At 37.7% G+C, this 17,573-nt stretch overlaps 1 pseudogene; it reads right to left on the bottom strand.

Annotated features, from left to right (window-relative positions):
- Nucleotides 1-8,302: 8,302 nt before the first annotated feature.
- On the bottom strand, nucleotides 8,303-12,413 carry LOC128117223 (tubulin alpha chain-like; annotated as a pseudogene).
- Between the last annotated feature and the right edge of the window lie 5,160 nt (nucleotides 12,414-17,573).

The following is a 17,573-nucleotide window of genomic DNA, read 5'->3' as shown; positions in this document are numbered from 1 at the left end:
TTGGGGCTCCTCAGCTATTGGTTCATAGTTCATTTGTTTCCACTAGTTTGGCTATTTGTCCCTGTGCTTTTTCCAATCATGGTCTCAACAATTCTCACTCATACAATCCCTCCTCTTTTTTGCTGATTGGACTCCAGGAGCTCCACCTGGGGCCTGGCCATGGATCTCTGCATCCACTTCCATCAGTCATTGGATGAGAGTTCTACCACGACAGTTAGGGTGTTTGGCCATCCTATCACCAGAGCAGGTCAGTTCGGGTTGCAAAAATAGATAAAGTCTCTCAGGATTTTACTTGGTCTGTGTTTTAGTTAAGTTTCTGTTGTTGTGATAAAACACAATGACCAATTGTGACTTACATAAGAAAGAGTTTATTTTGGCTTATCTTTCTAGAGGAAGGAAGAATACATAATAATGAGGAAAGCACAGTAGTAGGTGCCCAGAGCAGGAAGCTGAGAGATCACAGTTCCATGTTCAAACACTCCAAGCCCACCCTCAATTGATATACTTCCTTCAGCAAGGCCACACCTCCTAAAGATTCCATAGTATCCCACAAACAGTGCCACCAACTGTTCAAATATGTGAGCATATGGGGGGCATTTCATTTAAATTACCACAGTACTTTTCCATTAATGGAGCACAGTTTCTTGTTTATATGTTTGCACTTTCTCCAGATGGTGAGTGTCTAAATTGAGTTCCTGGTATTTATCTTGGAATCCTCAGCACAGCCCATGGGAACTAATTTCTGTTGAATATTTTAGTAAAATCCTTAACAGGTTTGAGACAGACCTGCAAGAACTACAAGTAATTGAGACAGCTACTTCCCAATGTCCACACACCACTGAAATAATGGGGATAAAGTCCTCTATTTTCAATGTCCACAGAGAGCAAGAAAGCTATGAGCACAGGTTTACAGTCTTGTATGTGTATACCTATTCTCTTCTAACAAACATGTCCAGTAATGCACATAGGGTATTACTTATACAATACTATACTTGGAATGAGAAGTATCCCCAATAGGTTTATGCTTTTGTTTTAGTTTTATCACAGTCCCTAGCTGGTGACTTTCCATTAACAGGTTGTAGAACTGTGAGGTGGTGAAATCCGAGTCCGGTATGTAGTGCACTCTGGACAGGCTTATGTGTTATAGACCGACATTTTCATGACTGATCTAGTCTGTAATACTCTACTTTTTAGAAATGTAGCAAATGGTGCTGCATTCTCTTCCACCACAGCTCAGATAGAGGCTCAGAGGCAACCCCCTCCCCTGCCACAAATCAGTGAGCTAACACAAATCTTTCTCCTAAGTTGTTTCTTATCAGTGTTCTTTTTTTGGAGGGTCACAATGAAAAGGAAAATAACTAGTACAGAGAAGATGTCCTCAGTGCCTCCAGGTAGCAAGATGTTCTTTCTCTGCTTGAAATATACAGCTCTAGTTAACATCCAGTGTCTGACCCAAACTCATGTCTGGACTGTTTCAGATGTGTCTCATCCTTCAATCTTGAGTATTCTCTTTGCATTTCTTAAGAGTTCATCAAAGGATGTCAGAAGAAATTAAAAAACCAAACATGAACATATTATATGCACAGATGAATTAATTTAGCATCTCATGATCTTTGACCCTAATAATTTGAACATACTATATGAGTCTTCATGGTTCATGTGCTACTGACTTCTCAGGTTCCCTTTTCTTCATCCATCCCACAAATATAAATTATTAACAGACACTCCTGTTTTGTGCTGTATCAATGGAATCATCTCTGTAAGCTTTTTAAAGTGTCATGAACTTTAGAGCTCTAGCACAGCTCAGTGTAGGGTACTTACATGGTAGCACATGTCCCAGTACTATAAAATAATTGCAAAGTGATAATGTACTCTACTTATTAGTATACCTTTAGATTAACAGAAAACAAAGCATTGCTACTTTCTATTCATACTCCTAAGCTCAGCACATTAGTCTTGTTACTAATATTTTACATGATTGAACATTAGAAACAATGAGTTGATGTTAACTCACTGTTATTCCCCCAAATCCATCATATGCATTGAGATTCATTTTTGTGTCATGTGGGTCTTTGACTGAATCTTTTCATACATAAATCTCTTTATCTACATAACTCATATCTGCTCATCTGGTATTTACTTTCCTTACCCTTCTGTTGCATAGAAATTTAGAGACCATTTTTTAAAAATTTTATTTTAAAATTCTTGAGACAAGGTTTTTCTGTGCAGCCTTGGCTGTTTTGGAACTCTCTCTATAGACCAGGCTGGCCTCAAACTCATAGAGATACACTTGTCTCTGCCTCCCAAGTGCTGGGTTTAAAGGCTTGTACCACCACCTCTGGGCTAGAGACCAAATATATAAGCAAGCATTCTTTGATAATTAATACTATCTCAAGACGTACAGCTAGAGGGTACATAGACAAATAGAGATTTGCGTTTATTTTCCACAAAGCATCTTCCGATGTTCTTCAGATTTGCAGTGTGCTTTCCTTTCTTTCAGCATTTGCTTCACTGTGCTGTGTGGTCATGCTTCCTTAACTGTGGTGTGTGTAATGGCAGCATGATGGTTTAATTACGAAATGCCCCCCAGCCAGGATCAGGCTTTTGAACACTTGGTCCTTGGTTGGTGGCACTATTTGAGGAATGTTATGAGAAAGTGCATCACTGGAGGCAGGCTTGAGGAGTTCATAGCTTCACTCCACTCTCAGTTTGATTTTTGCTTGTGAAGGAAGATGTGTTTGTTCAGCATCTTGCTCCTGTTTGTGCACTCTCTACTGGCTGCCATGTCTCCTGGCCATGATGGACACTCTAAGCCAACATAATCTCTTTCTTCTGTAAGTTGCTTTGGGTCATGGTGTTGTATTGCAGACAGGTAAACAATACAGAATTTGAATCAGAGGAGAATGGGCTGCTGCTGTGAAGAGCATGGCCATGCTTCTTTCTAGAATGTGGGAGATGTTGAAACTCTGGACCAGTTAAGTGCTTTAATCAGAGTTTAAAGAACATTCTAGAAGGCTGGAGACTTGTAATACCAAGAGGAATGAAGACTGTGGGGATCCATCTCAAGGTTCTAAGAGGAGAACAATATCAGTGACTCTACATGGGGCCTTTTGCATACTAAGTAGGCAAAGACTCTGGATAACTTCCACCCACATTCAACAGATTTGCCTGAGCCTACATTGAAAACTAATGGACTCATTTCTTTGATGGAGGACATTTCAAGACATCCTAACATTGAATCTATTTTGGCTTGTTATTGACCATACTTATGCATGTCTATCTACAGTGAAACATAGAACAGAGAGAAATGCAAAAAGGAATGTTTGGATAGGAAAAGACCACAAGGAAGCTAAATGTAACAGCCAATAGATTGGGGCTGCTCACCTCTTGTGGACTGATCAACTCCTGGATTCTTGGCCTTTCTCCTGGGAAAAAGGCATTGTTGGACTATCCAGACCACAGCTTATAAGCTGGCAGCCACTCTAATAAATTCTATATGTACATATACGGAGTTCCATATATAGATATAGATGTATACTATGTATGTATTTTCATTCAACCAGTTCTCTTTCTTTAGAGCACTCTAATATACAACTCAAAGGGGAAGAATTAATGAGTAAATACTGGGATTAAAGCAAGAGTGAATCCAAGTAAGAAAAACAGAAAATCCTGTAACATCATGTCTGGAGTCTAAGGCTTTAATTTTAAAGGAATTAAATGGCTCCAGCTTTACAGTCTGCAACATATGTCTCGCCTTTGGGCAGATTCCATGCCCTTATTCCATCTCTCCTTGGCAAATGTCTCATGCATCTGGCATCTCCAACATCTTAGAGTCTCCAACATAACCCAGGTTGCATTTTCACAGTTTCACACTGCAGCTATCAGGGACTCCTGCCCACTCAGGGTCTTCATACAGGGATTCCTTTGCCACATGCTGCCTGGATTCAGTGGCTTTCTAAATCACAGAGGAATAACCTCTGATTCCTTCACTCATATATTCTTCATACTTCTAAACTCAGGAGCACTCATGGACAATACTGACAGATTTTCAGCTGGCAGTTTCAGATGGACCTTGAGTCACATTACCAGTAGCTTTTATATACAATTGCTTTCTAGGAATATTAAATGCCTTACAACCTGATCTCTTTCACAAGTTGAAAGGCTGGCTGCTTGGGATCTTGCCTTTGAATAAACCATTCTTTCATTTAGAACAGGGAAGGAGGTCTCTCCTTAAGCATATTAATCTTAAGAATTACAGCCTCTATGTTAGCACAAACCTTGGCTTTGTGTGGGCTGCTGCCAGAAGGTATGGCCCAGAACTAGGGTGGGTCTTCCCACCTCAACTTACCCAGTAAAAAAGTCCCTCATATTCATGTTCAGCTTGTGTTTTAGTTAATTCCATATGTGAACAAGTTGACAAGCAAGATTAGCCTTCACAAATAGTAATGCACATTCTCTGCCATTGTATGTTGAAAGTACACTGTGTGTGTGTGTGTGTGTGTGTGTGTGTGTGTGTGTGTGTGTGTGTGTGTGTGTGTGTTTAATTTTACTGAAGGTTACAATCAAGAGATTGCCTTGAGTCTTGAGTTTTGGAGAAGACTTTGGATTTTTAAATAGTTGTGAAAATGTTAAAGACTACTGGGACTTTTGACGTAGTACTAAAGGAATTTTGCATAATATTGATACATGAGGCTATGGAGGCCATGGAATGGAATATGGTGGTTTGAAAAAGAAAGTATCCCTTCAGACTCAGGCATTAGAATGCTAGATCTCAAACTGGTGGTGCTGTTTGTGAAGCTTTGTTAGGTCTAGCCTTGCTGGAGGAAATATGTAATTGGTGGGGATCTTCGAGTGTCCCTAGATCCTCCCTACTTCTGATTTGCTGTCTCTCTTTCAGGCTTATGTTTGGGATGTTATCATTCAGTTTCCTGATTTTGATGCCATGTCCCAATGTATTCCTGCTTTTGGTAATGGTATCTTGTCATACCAATAGAAGAGTAAGTAATGCAGGCAGGATCTTGTCTATGACATTTTTATATTTTGCACTGTCTAGCAGGTTCCCTGGGAAGGAGTAGAAAAAAACCACTATTTTCTGATGTTGAATAGTTTTATCATTTGTCTTTTATATACTCTGAAGAAATATTTTAAGTCATTAAAGAAATGAAACTACATTTGACTTTGGAAAATTATGGCAAAAATTTTCTTAGATGCACAAAGAATTTAATTATTTAGGTATAACATTTAAAGAATGACCTTCGTGTCATCTATCTGATCTTACTATTTTGGCTCTAAACCTCATCTGCTCCATTAGAGAATATCATTGTTTTTTGTTTGCTACTACATTGATTGAAGATTGGTACTAATTTTTTTTGAATGGCTTTATCTTGTTCCAGCATGGACAGAGGAGGAAATGATAACACCCCACCTCTAACTAAAAATTATTTGACAGCTTATGGTTCCTAGGGGAGGTAGAAAGATGTTTGATGAGGGGTATAGCCTGTGGTAAGTTGCGCATAGTCTGGTGAATGGTCCTATACTCACTCACATACTGGAAGCATTATTTAGACTCTGTGGGTTAAAACAACAACAACAAAATGCAGCATGAAGTTGGGAGGAGTCTGTGGATGGGAACAAAGGTGACTGTGATTCAATAAAATTTTATTTGTAACACAAGGCAACAGTAGAATACAGTCTGTGCAGGAGAATGTGGAGCTTCAAGGCAGTGTATTTCTAGTCACTTTTTCCATGCCTCGAGCTACAGCTTCTAACAAAAGCTGTTTATTTGCTGACATATATAGTTCGTCATAAATAGTAAGGGTCCTGGGGAAATGTTTCAGTCTTTCTCTTTCTGATGTTTAATTTTCATATTTCTTTTCAAACCGAAGACAGTCATAATCCAGAAATATTAAATACATTTCAGAATTGGTGGTCATTCTTGATTCCCACATCAAAACACACAAAACATTGATTGATAAAAGAAATACCCAAAACCTGGATTGGAAAGTTCTTTTGGAAGAGTCTCAATTATAATAAGTAACACACACACACACACACACACACACACACACACACAAGAAAATAGTATCTTGTATTTGGTTGTGACCTCACAATCTCATACACACTTGATTTTTCAAAAGAAATTAATGATTAAATATCAGAAACCATTTCTCTTTACAGGCAAAATATGTACGTGGTTCAGACATTCATCCATTCCAAGAAAATTTAGACTTCAATATGATTATTTGTCCATTTTGCTTAAAGAATCTTCTGAGTTTGTACAATCCCAATGCTTCACACTCGTAATATTTTGTGCACTTTCATCTTTGTTGCAGAAATAAAGCTGAGCAGGGACTTGACAAGGGCCATAAAACGCAGGGAGTGTTGGCTGATGGAGGCACACTGAAGGCACAAGGAGTTCCCTGTGGTAGAAACAAAGTGCTGTAGAGAAGCAGAGAGCCAGCACAAAACCAGACTGAGTTTCTCTACATATGCTCATTCGTCATTTAACAGGCCTTTTGTGAAATTAAGAGATGAGAAGAACAGATTAAAATTTTTTTTGCCTGTTTTAAAGACTCTTTTAAGTACAGAAAAGTAGCATAAATAGCATACCACTTTCCCCTGTGTTTCCAGAATTGAGTGGCCATGCTACAATTTAGGAATTCTCTACTGCATAGACCTCAAGTTTCTCTTTCTTCAGAATTCGAATTGTTAGAAAGACATACTTCCATAACTAAATGCATTTATTTATTTTCTCTATATATTCATAAACTAAGATTACTTGCACATATTTGGTAATGAATTTTAGATCATATTCATATGTGCGGCTACTCTTAACTTGTATGGGAATATGCTGTGTACGTGTTTATCATACTCTTACACACCTTCTCACTGAGCCATTGCTATTTTTGCTATCACTGTGTTCATATTACTAATAGGACTGCGGTAATTTAAATTTAAGAACTGGTCCAGAAACCTTTACATACTAACAGCACTAAATAAACTCAGTGGATTTAACACCAGGTGTTTGAAGTTGGGAGGGAAAAGTGGTGGGTAACATGGGGAAGGGAGTGGAGGTAGATTTGATTGAAACGCATTATATTCATCTATGCAATTCTTAAACAACAGGGACATTAAAATGTTCCTATAAAGCAACAGTTAAATTACTTTGCATGGATGTTGCAGTTTTAAAAGCGCATTCTCATTTGAGAGAGTTGCTTAGCTACCAAGACTGTTTAACCAGAAAATTCTAATTTCAGGTCTTGTTTACAGTCCTTTGATTCCCAAATCCACTCATGTTTATCCTCATGCAGTTCTACCGTTGGGAAACTACCTATAGGAAGAGAGTGTCTATTTTGAAAACACCTCCTTTTTATAAGGAGCACGATGTAGGGCAAATCAAGGTAGAGTCTACCCAATTAACTTTAATCTCAGAAGAGTGCTAACTCATATTTTGCTTTATATTCTATGCAATATTTAAGTCATACATGTACTAAAACTCTACAATCTATCTTGACTTCAATATTGGTAGAGATCTGCATTTTGCCTGCTAATCAGAGAGTCCTAAATATCAAGGTGAAAGAGAAGTACCTTGGAAAGAAATGGGAACTTCTGAATGTACTTTTCCATAAATGAATTGCTCCTGTAGTGTTTATGTTGTCCAGGAGTTTGGTTCTAGAAACAGTACACAAATTCATTAAATTTAATTAAACAAAACATGTGTGTGTGTGTGTGTGTGTGTGTGTGTGTGTGTGTGTGTGTGTGTGTGTGTGTATGTGTGTGTGTGTTGTGTGTGTGTGTGTGATGACCAAAGAAATTTCATATCTATCATTAGTTTTCATTGAGTGTACTTATGATTAGGTAACATATGATCTGATACATTAATGAACTACAATCTCATGACATGAGGTAACTTGAAGTTTAATGAATTATGATCAACATGCCATCTGTTGGAGCCCCAGAACATTATCCTCCTTGACTAAGTTTGAACCCTATGAGCTCATCTCCCTAATTTCCCATACCACGTCCATGGAAACTTTCGTTCTTTTCTTTCTTTCTTTCTTTCTTTCTTTCTTTCTTTCTTTCTTTCTTTCTTTCTCTCTTTCTTTCTCTCTTTCTTTCTCTCTTTCTTTCTCTCTTTCTTTCTCTCTTTCTTTCTTTCTTTCTTTCTTTCTTTCTTTCTTTCTTTCTTTCTTTCTTTCTGTCAGTAATTATATAAAAGCACACATTTCCACATGCATATGAACTGATCAGACCATAACTTTCTATGTTGGAACAGAATAAACTTCCCTGTGAGACATTTAATTTAGTATTTTTCTCCTTCTTCCTCACCCTGTCCTTCAACAGAATCCACGTCAACTTCCTCATAAACTTTCTTTAGGGCAGCCATATTCTCATGGGCCTGAGAAAACTCTCCCTCCTCCATGCTCTCACCCACATGCCAGTGCACAAAGGCATGCTTGGCATACATCAGATCAAACTTGTCATCTAGGTTAGCCCAGGCCTCAGCAATGGCTGTGATGTTGCTCAGCATGCACACAGTTCTCTGGACCTTGGCTAGGTCTCTCTCCACCAGGTACTCACAGTGGGAGACTGGTAATAAATGCCAACCTTGAAGCCAGTGGGACACTGGTTCACAAACTGGATGATATACTTGGGCTTGTTGGTGGCAATGGCACCATTAACATCTTTGGGAACCACATCATCATAGTACAGCAGGCAGCAAGTCATGTATTTACCATGACAAGGATCACATATCACCACCTGGTTGGCTGGCTCAAAGCAGGCATTGGTGATCTCTGCTACAGAAATTTGCTCATGGTAGTCTTTCTCACCAGAGATGACAGTGGATGTGAGGATTTTTACTCTCTGCTTCTATGAAATTCAGTTTTTTTAAAATTCCTCATAAAAGGTAGATCATGCAATATTTTCTTTCTGGGCTTGAATTATTTTATTTACCCTAATGTTCATAATCTTATAATGAGTTTTGTCTGTCTCTCTGCCTCTAGCTCTCAGGGTCTTTGTCCCTGTCTTTGTCTCTGTCTCTCTGTCTCTCTGTCTCTCTGTCTCTCTCTGTCTCTCTCTCTCTTTCTCTCTCTCTCTCTCTCTCTCTCTCTCTCTCTCTCTCTCTCTCTCTCTCTCTCTCTCTGTGTGTGTGTGTGTGTGTGTGTGTGTGTGATTTTATTGAGTTACCTGTTTTCTATCAAGTTCATGAAATCATAAGATTAAAAATTATTTTGTTCCTTCCATTCATTTTCTATAATCTAATTCTAAGTTTATTATGAAATGTGCACAGTTAAAAAGAAGTATGGAGGAGTTTTGGGTTTAGAGATTGAGTTGTGGATTTCAAGGGGATGATTACCTGAAACACTGGTTGCTGGAATTAGTTGTTCCTTAGTTTTATTATGCTGCATTTTGATTTTCAAATTATTCACAGGAAAGTACTTAATGTGCAATCTTTCTACTTCCTTTGTAATTCACTAATTTGAACCATAATCCTACTCATTCTAATGCTGAGTTTCTACTGCACCAGATCTGAATGAGCTGTTCAAACAAATCCAGTGAAGTAACTTGCTAAATACACAAATTTCCCCACTCAGAGCACAGTGGCTAAGATAATCCTGATATTTTTCTGGTTAGAATTGGATCAGATGAGGACCACTTGACCATTATTTAAATAATAGTATCCTGCTTTTGATGAGTGTTCTTCAATTTGGAGGGAAATCACGTGACTGCCATCCCATTAGAGCAATAAAACAGTAAATTAGTCAATATTATTCTTAATAATATTGTACTGCCACTGTTGAGGTTAGACGGGGTATTTGGGCTTGACTAATATCACTTTATTCTGCTACCTGAAGTTTCCATAGTTTGCAAAGCCACATAAATTATTCTTTCAATGTAAAATTTTATTTATATTTCACTGTAAAATTTTTTGAAACAGTAAAAGATGTAGCTCAGGTTGACTTTGAGTTTACCAAGGATTTACTTAAGGACACTTTGAATTTTGGATCCACCTGTCTCTACCTCCTCAGTACTGACATTACAGGGGTATGCCAGCACACCAGATTTGAATATATATCATTTTAATTTAACTAATTATATTTCAAAAAATTCATCTCAACTCATTCTATAACGTGAGCCACATTCTAATTAGGTCCATTTCTAAAAGCATATAGCACAATCAAATGAAAGACAATAGCAGATCCTCTTCTCTGAGTGTTGAAAATAACCCTGCAGATTCTGAAGCATCTCTATGTTTCCAAAGTGGACAGGGAACATCAGTTGAAGGGAAAGATTGAAGAGTTGAAGATTTCTTCCAGTCTGTAGAATGGTCAATTTTTCTTGGGTTCCTTTGCAAGACACTGTGCAACAAATATTACTGAGACAGTTACTGGGCCAGGTGCTCTCTAGGCACTGCTAAAATCAGTTGACACTTTTCTTCTTATGGTGAGAATATGTTTCCAGGGCAAGAGGAGCAGGGAAATTAAAACAACATGCATAGACACAATATAAATGGTAACAGGTGAATGAAGTAAGTGGACTGACTGACCGTGGAGGATGTGGAAGAGGAGGGTCAGGGGCTGGTGGGAAAGATGGCGAAATGAAGAATAGATGAAGGGAGAGGTTTACTGTACAGTGTTGCCAGGAGAATCTCTTACCAAGTAGAAACTAACCGCTAAAAGATAAGGGGTCTATGATGGGAAGAGTATAAAGTGAAGGTCTCTGGTGGAGATGCAGACACATCATTGTAAGAAAGCAAAAGGGGCTTTGAAAAAACAAGATGGTACTTGGACTTTATAATATAAACTATAGCACATAGAAGCAGGAAGAAATGAAACACATTGGAGAGGCAGGATAAAAGACAATGTATCACCACTCAGAAATCACAGTTCACAACAAGAAATGACATGAGATGCAGTCTCAGTAACTCATTAGAGAATCTGAAGTGGGTGGAAGTTACATAATTGGATGAGGTGAAATTTTCCTTTGAGGCTTCTGCCCTCAGTAGTTCCCATCAATTGTGAAATGCTTTATCTCTCCTTAGACATGGGATGTTTATGGGGGCAATGAAGGAAGCAAAGAGGTTTCCTTCTTCCTCATCAATCTATCATCAGTGTGAAGGATGTCAGACTTACAGAGCAATGGTGTAACAATAAAGTGTGCAAAGGAGCTAAAAGAGTGGGGTGATCTATGCTGTTTCTAGAAATAAAGTTATTTTTACCCATTTTATTAGTCCAGAGAAGGAATTGAATATTTCAGAGAACAGAGGTAAATTAGTACCTTCAGAATACAAAAAAAAATGCATGTGTGTGTTTCTCAAAAATTAAGAAATAGTATTAGAATGGTTATTATTCCTGAATAAAATCAGCTGATCTATCCTCCAAAGAAAAGCATAGTTGGAAAGTCCCCAGGATGTAGACAAACAACAATGTCCAGGTAGAATAGAAAGGGGCATCCCAACAGTGATTTTGATAACAGGACATGCAGTGCTTAGCACTCTGTGGTGCTCAGCCCCAACTGTCATATCTATAACACAGCTATCTAGACTAAGGCTCAGGGAACAAAGAGTGGGGAGAAAGATTGTAAAAGCCAGAGGACCAGGATGTCTTCAGTGAGATAGTGTCTTCTCTGTAGGACAGAGAGCTGTACCCATGAAATCTCAACAGCACCTTATTCTAAAAGACACTTGCACAATGACAACACCAGCTTACATGCAGATGTAGATAAGGAGCATTTCACAAGGCCCCACCTCTGGGTGAGGAGCTTCAGGCATCAATGACTTCTGAGAGAAAGAGGGTGGGTTCTTCCTAGGGATGAGCACCCTAATTGGTTATCCAATACCATATTTTATGTCAGCCTTAAACACAAATAAATAAGAGCTACACAAAATGAACTCAGAAGGTTGTATTGATATATTATGTATTTGAGGTTTCAAAAGACTCCCACATGCCCAGTTATCTCTTTTCTGCCCTATGAAACCATAAGCCAAAGGAAATGGTTTATTTTATAAATTGGCTCAGTCATGTTCTCTTATCACAGCAACAGAAAAGACACTAAGGCACTGGGCAGAGCAGAACTCTCTGTTTTCCACCTTTTTCATTCTAAGCAAACTTGTGTCTAAAATAAATGGAGCTATAGGTCAAATTTGGATAAACGTATTTCATCAAATGCTTGAAAGTCAAATAATCTAGGAAAGAAGAGAATCTTGGAGGAATCTGGTAAGACAAATGTAATCACAAGGCTTTACAATTCAAGCCAAGAGAGAGGAAGAAATGAACCAAGAGGGAATGAGGTCCTGAATGCTTTTGTAGGGTGTGAATTAAGACACACCCTGTACACCTGACTATGCTTCTCACTGTGTCTGCACTGCTGGTAAAGCCATTTTTTCTTGCATATGCTTCCTTCACTCCCATCTTGTACAAGAATATCTGAATCTGACACCAGGTGTTTTCCACCGGTGGGACTCCATGGTAAAACTTTTTACATATATTTTCATGTCTGAATGCCACACACTTCTGTGGGGTTATCCTTGTCTTATTGCCAATTTTTCAACCTAGAGACCTGAAAGCAGAGAGTAGTTTGCTTTTCAAGGTCACACTGTCATTGAGTGTGAATTCAGTGTCCAGCTGAGACATCTGACTCCAACATCTTAACATCACTCTGAGTGAATTCATGGGAAAAAAAAGAAAGATTACAGAAATAGTCATTGGTGGTTTAAAAAAAAATGTATTGCTCCCATCATTTGAAGCTAAGTTTGAGTGCTTTTAATTATTCCCATTTTGCCTCATGTTCACCTTTTCCATTATGCAGATAGACACAGAATATATTTATAGCAAGCAGTTGTTGCAAATTTCATCATCTCTGCTTTCAAGATAATAATTTCCTTTTTCCAACTTCATATATATAATATTAATGCATAATATAATGATATATACTATATGTGAATATAGTATAAATTTATACATATTTTATATCATGTATATTTCATACTATATAATATAGTATATAATATATAATTATATATATTAACATACTGAGTCAAATTAATGCTGCCAATATGTATATAGATATGAGGCCAGCCACTGAACTATGGACACCCTAAAAGGGACCACGTCCTTGGAGAAAAATAATCTTCCTCCTCTGGTAGCCATCAACTGTCCATGGCTCTTTAGGTAAGGATAAAGGCTCATGTGACCTGACTCTCTTATGCTAGATTGTTGACTGGCATAGCTTTGTGATGGTCTAACTCAGAAAACCATGGTGATTGTTAGTTCATGAGTACAATGGTCCTGCCATGCCCAGAAGACACTGATACACACCACCCAAACCCTGGCTCTTAGAATCTTTATGCTTCCTCTTCTGGAATATTGCCTTAATCATGTTGAGGTTATATGGCAATAATATAAAATATTTGGAAAAAAAAATCAAACTAGATTTCCATCAACTGATGACTAGATAATGAAAATGTTATAAATATACACTATGGAATTTATTCAGCTCTACAGAAAACTGAAATGATGAAATTTGCAAGGAAATGGATGAAACGGGGAAAGCTTCTACAGAGAAAAGCAAGCCAGGCTCTGAACAGTACATGTGGGAACCCTAACTTCAAATCTTTATGTTTACAGTGCTCTTGACTGTGACTTAATTGAATTCTCAAAAAGTAAATCATTTCTCGCTGTCAGTCACTCTTTCAGCTTTTAATCATCCAGCTCCATGGACAGACGACATACTGAGGCTCAGCAAGGATTCCTGCAATCTTTGCAGAATCTACAGGTTTTAACTCTCCTGGTTTTCTTCAACTTCCACTTGTCTCTCTCTCTCTATGAAACGTTTTAGTATTTCTTTGGTTTGTTTTCCATCCTTCAGTAGGTTATTTCTGGGGACAGAAAATCAGGGTGCTGGTGAGGCCCCTCCCAGCACACACCCTTCCCAGTCATTACAGTCTGACAACACCTTTAGTGCAATGTCAAAAATCAATCTTTGCTTTTCCTATCTTAATCTATTTTCTAGGTTTGACAGGAGTGTGAATCTAAACCACCACATGTTTTTATGAATGGAAGCATAAATTAAATGGTATTATTTGGCATTTAGCATAAGCTGTTTACTTAGACAATTGTTCTGGATTTTAAGTCCGTTGGGTAGAAGTAGGTCACTGGTTATGGAGACCACACTGACAAAGTCTGGATGGTTAAGGCACACAATAATTCTTCTAGGAAGAGAAGACCCTGGTGCTTGTACTCAAAAGCTAGATGAGATTTAAATATTAACACTTCTTCTGTTTAATTAGTATGCCAAGTTTAGAAAGAGCAGAAATGACTGATTGAAATTGCTTGATTTAATGAAGCCTTAATAATAACCCTAATTCCATTTATTTGGCATCTATCACTCATACATGAAGTGTTAATGCTTTTTAAATAAAATAATCATAATAAAATAAAGGAACCCATAACATACATTATTTTCATTCTTCTAAGATTTTAGTTTTTCAGTGGAGACATTGAACCTATTTAGATAGGTCTATAAAATGTAAACTACTTTTTCATATTTTATATCTGTTAACACAATGGCAATCATTAGAGACTGTTTATGTGGCTGATAGTTAAGTGAAAACTGAGCCCAATATGAACATTATATATTGGGCTCTGTAAAGTAATTCTCATTGTATTTTATTCAATTCTGAGCCTCCACCAAAATGCTCCTTTCTCAGGTCTAGGGGAGGAGCATTCCGGTTCTGATATCTGTAGACATGAATTCATTTAGCTGAAATATGGTACTCTGGGCTCATCCCACAGATGTTCACAAAGACACCTCCTAAATTCTAGTCATAATGGCTAAAATTCGATGACATTTTCCAAAGAAATGCTGAGAAAGAATAAGATAAAATATTATGAAAAAAGGAAGTATACTATTTAATTCAGTTATCCAAATGATTTCTCATTCAATGCAATTGTCTATCTGTGACCCTTTGTGAGTTGTATGTTGTGACTCACATCTTGATTCACCATTTCACTTTTCTTTTTTAACAACTGGACAATTGTCTCCACATAGTGTTTGTAAACAAGCATGTGCTTAGTCACTTAAACATGGGCTTTTGGACACACAACTTTTTGAGGGTCAAGACAAATAGAGAAAAGGAGATAAAATTTAGATTTCCTGGAGCCTATCAGGCATTATACTAGACATTTTGACATCTAGCTTCTCATTTAATCTTTAAGTCTGAGGGATATTTATTTTAACATTGATCAGTGAGATGATGTGAAGAGCTCAGAGCCATGCGAAATGGCAGAACTGGGCCTCAGTTGCTCCTTATTCATACATACCCACAAGCACAGATGTGTTTCTGCTACAATATCTCTCCACACGTCTGATTTTTTTCTAGATTCAATAATCCTGTCCTTCAGTCACTTATTCAACAAACATTGATTAAAATCCTAACCAGGGGTACATACCTAAATGTGCTTTAAACTAGCCGCTGGCCCTGTTTCTAGACTATCAGAAAAAAGTAGAATTGTAATAATTACTATGTTGGATAAAAGGTGGAGATTTTCAGAAGCAGAAAAAGGAAACTAAGCCAAGTCCAGAGGACTAATTGGTTCAAGTAAATTAACAGGTCAATGTGGAATTTTTGTTGAGGCAATACCTTAAATTAAAAAGAACAAAGAAAGAAAGCTTTTCATCCAAATGGGAACATGTGGAACACTGTCAAATGACAGTGCCTCATCTTAGAAGAAGGGTGGACACTCAGTTCAATGGGGTTCAATGAGTAGGGAAATGTCAATAGAAAGGACTATAACAAATGAGGAGAATGGGTTGGGTGTCCCATGCCCACGTCACAGGTGAAATACTTTTTTCTTTTCTTTTCTTTTATTGGTTTTTTTCATCTGTTTAATTTCAACTCAGTCCGTAGATGACAAATATCTGTAGACTGTGGGCTTTCTTAGGAAAGTAAGGAGTGTGCCCTATTTACCTCTTCCTTCTAGGTCTTAGAATAACCATGATGCTACACTTAGTGTGGACTTCCACAGTCACAGTTTTGAAGACTCACTAATAAATGCATTACCTATATACAATGAGGAAAGTACAGCTGCATGTTCCAGTTTTGTGTCCAAGCCGTTAGGGTTGTTTAATCTATTACAGGCTGATGCTGTATTCCTCTTACTCCACCTTTCCACTCATCACCACCTTTAGCAATTATTCCTAGAACAATTTCTTCTTAGTGGATTTATTTATTACCAAATCTAATTTTGCTATTATCTCCCCTCCAAGTCTCTCTGCGTTATGTTTCTATTCACTCTGTTCTTGCTGAATCTTACAATTCAGTATAATTTGCCAAGTGTATTAACAGGCTATTTATTCTTACTTTGAAATCTCATGTGCTCTACCTCCCTTCGTGCAGCATGCCACCAAGAATAAAGAAGGTGCCTACTAATTTAAATGAGCCAATGCTATTTGAGTTTGAAAGGTTATGGATATAAAGGGAAAAAAATAACAGAAGAGGATTGAATAGGCACTGAAAAAAAAAAAGATCAGAGATGCTTATAATGTAAAACTCCTGCAGAAAATATGTTGGAGGAAATTGTTATAAAAATATGCATGTAAGGTGTGAAATAATTGGGAAATAGTCATTTAGAAGAAAATGGCAGGAATGTTAACAGATTATACAAGTCTACATTAATAAAATGCTAAACATGCCTTGGAATGCCATTGTACTGGAGCAGGTGTTAACTCTGTGAATTATTACATTTTTCTTTCTCTTTTATTTTATAGATAAGGTGAAAAAGCCCAAGGGATGTGGACAAGGGCGTACCTCACATGGACACAGTGAACCCCAGAAGTTCCTGAAGTATCTTCTCACTAGCTGTTACTTCCTTAGAAACACAGTATTTACAAGCAAAGGCCCATGGGTTTAACATGACAGGCACACAGCTTTCTGGCTTTTATAGTGTCCTTACTAAAGCAGAATGTGCAGTTATTTTACATTTATGACACACTGAAAAATCTGAGCATCAAGGTCACAGTGGCTGGTGGAAGGACAAGTGTCTAGTTAGTTGGTGTCAGATTTCAATATCTAATTTTCTTCATTCTAAGATCAGCATCATTGCACCTATGCTCTGTTAACCCTAACACACAGTGAATGTCAAGTTGTATTGAAGAAGACATGACACATGACAGCTTATCTTCATTGTAGACTCTGAAGAGGAAGGATGGCTGCTGAGATAATTGAAAACAAATTTTAGTAACTTTTCATTGGTTGTATCCTGATAACTGAATGGACTATAACCACAAACTCAGATAGACCTCAGCTATAATTTGACTTTGAAGTTCTTGGGTTGTCACAAGAAGCTACTTGATGCTATGTTTATATTCTCTGTAATTTGTCCCTTGGCATGATTACTTGACATCATTATAATTTTCTGGGGCTCTCAAACATAATTACACTATCCTCATGTCCAGAATTGGTACCAGGAATCCATGTCTTTCCCTCTGTGACTTGGTTTCTCACATGCACATTTAGGCACCAGCTTTGGGGAACCAGAAGGGTGTCTCAATAGCCCTAAGGTAAAGATCTG

This window comes from Peromyscus californicus, unplaced genomic scaffold, assembly GCF_007827085.1.
Source record: "Peromyscus californicus insignis strain IS unplaced genomic scaffold, ASM782708v3 Scaffold_20__1_contigs__length_68692818, whole genome shotgun sequence".
Classification (NCBI taxonomy): domain Eukaryota; kingdom Metazoa; phylum Chordata; class Mammalia; order Rodentia; family Cricetidae; genus Peromyscus; species Peromyscus californicus.
Note: the sequence above shows the minus strand (reverse complement) of the source record. Positions and strands in the feature narration are given on the sequence as shown.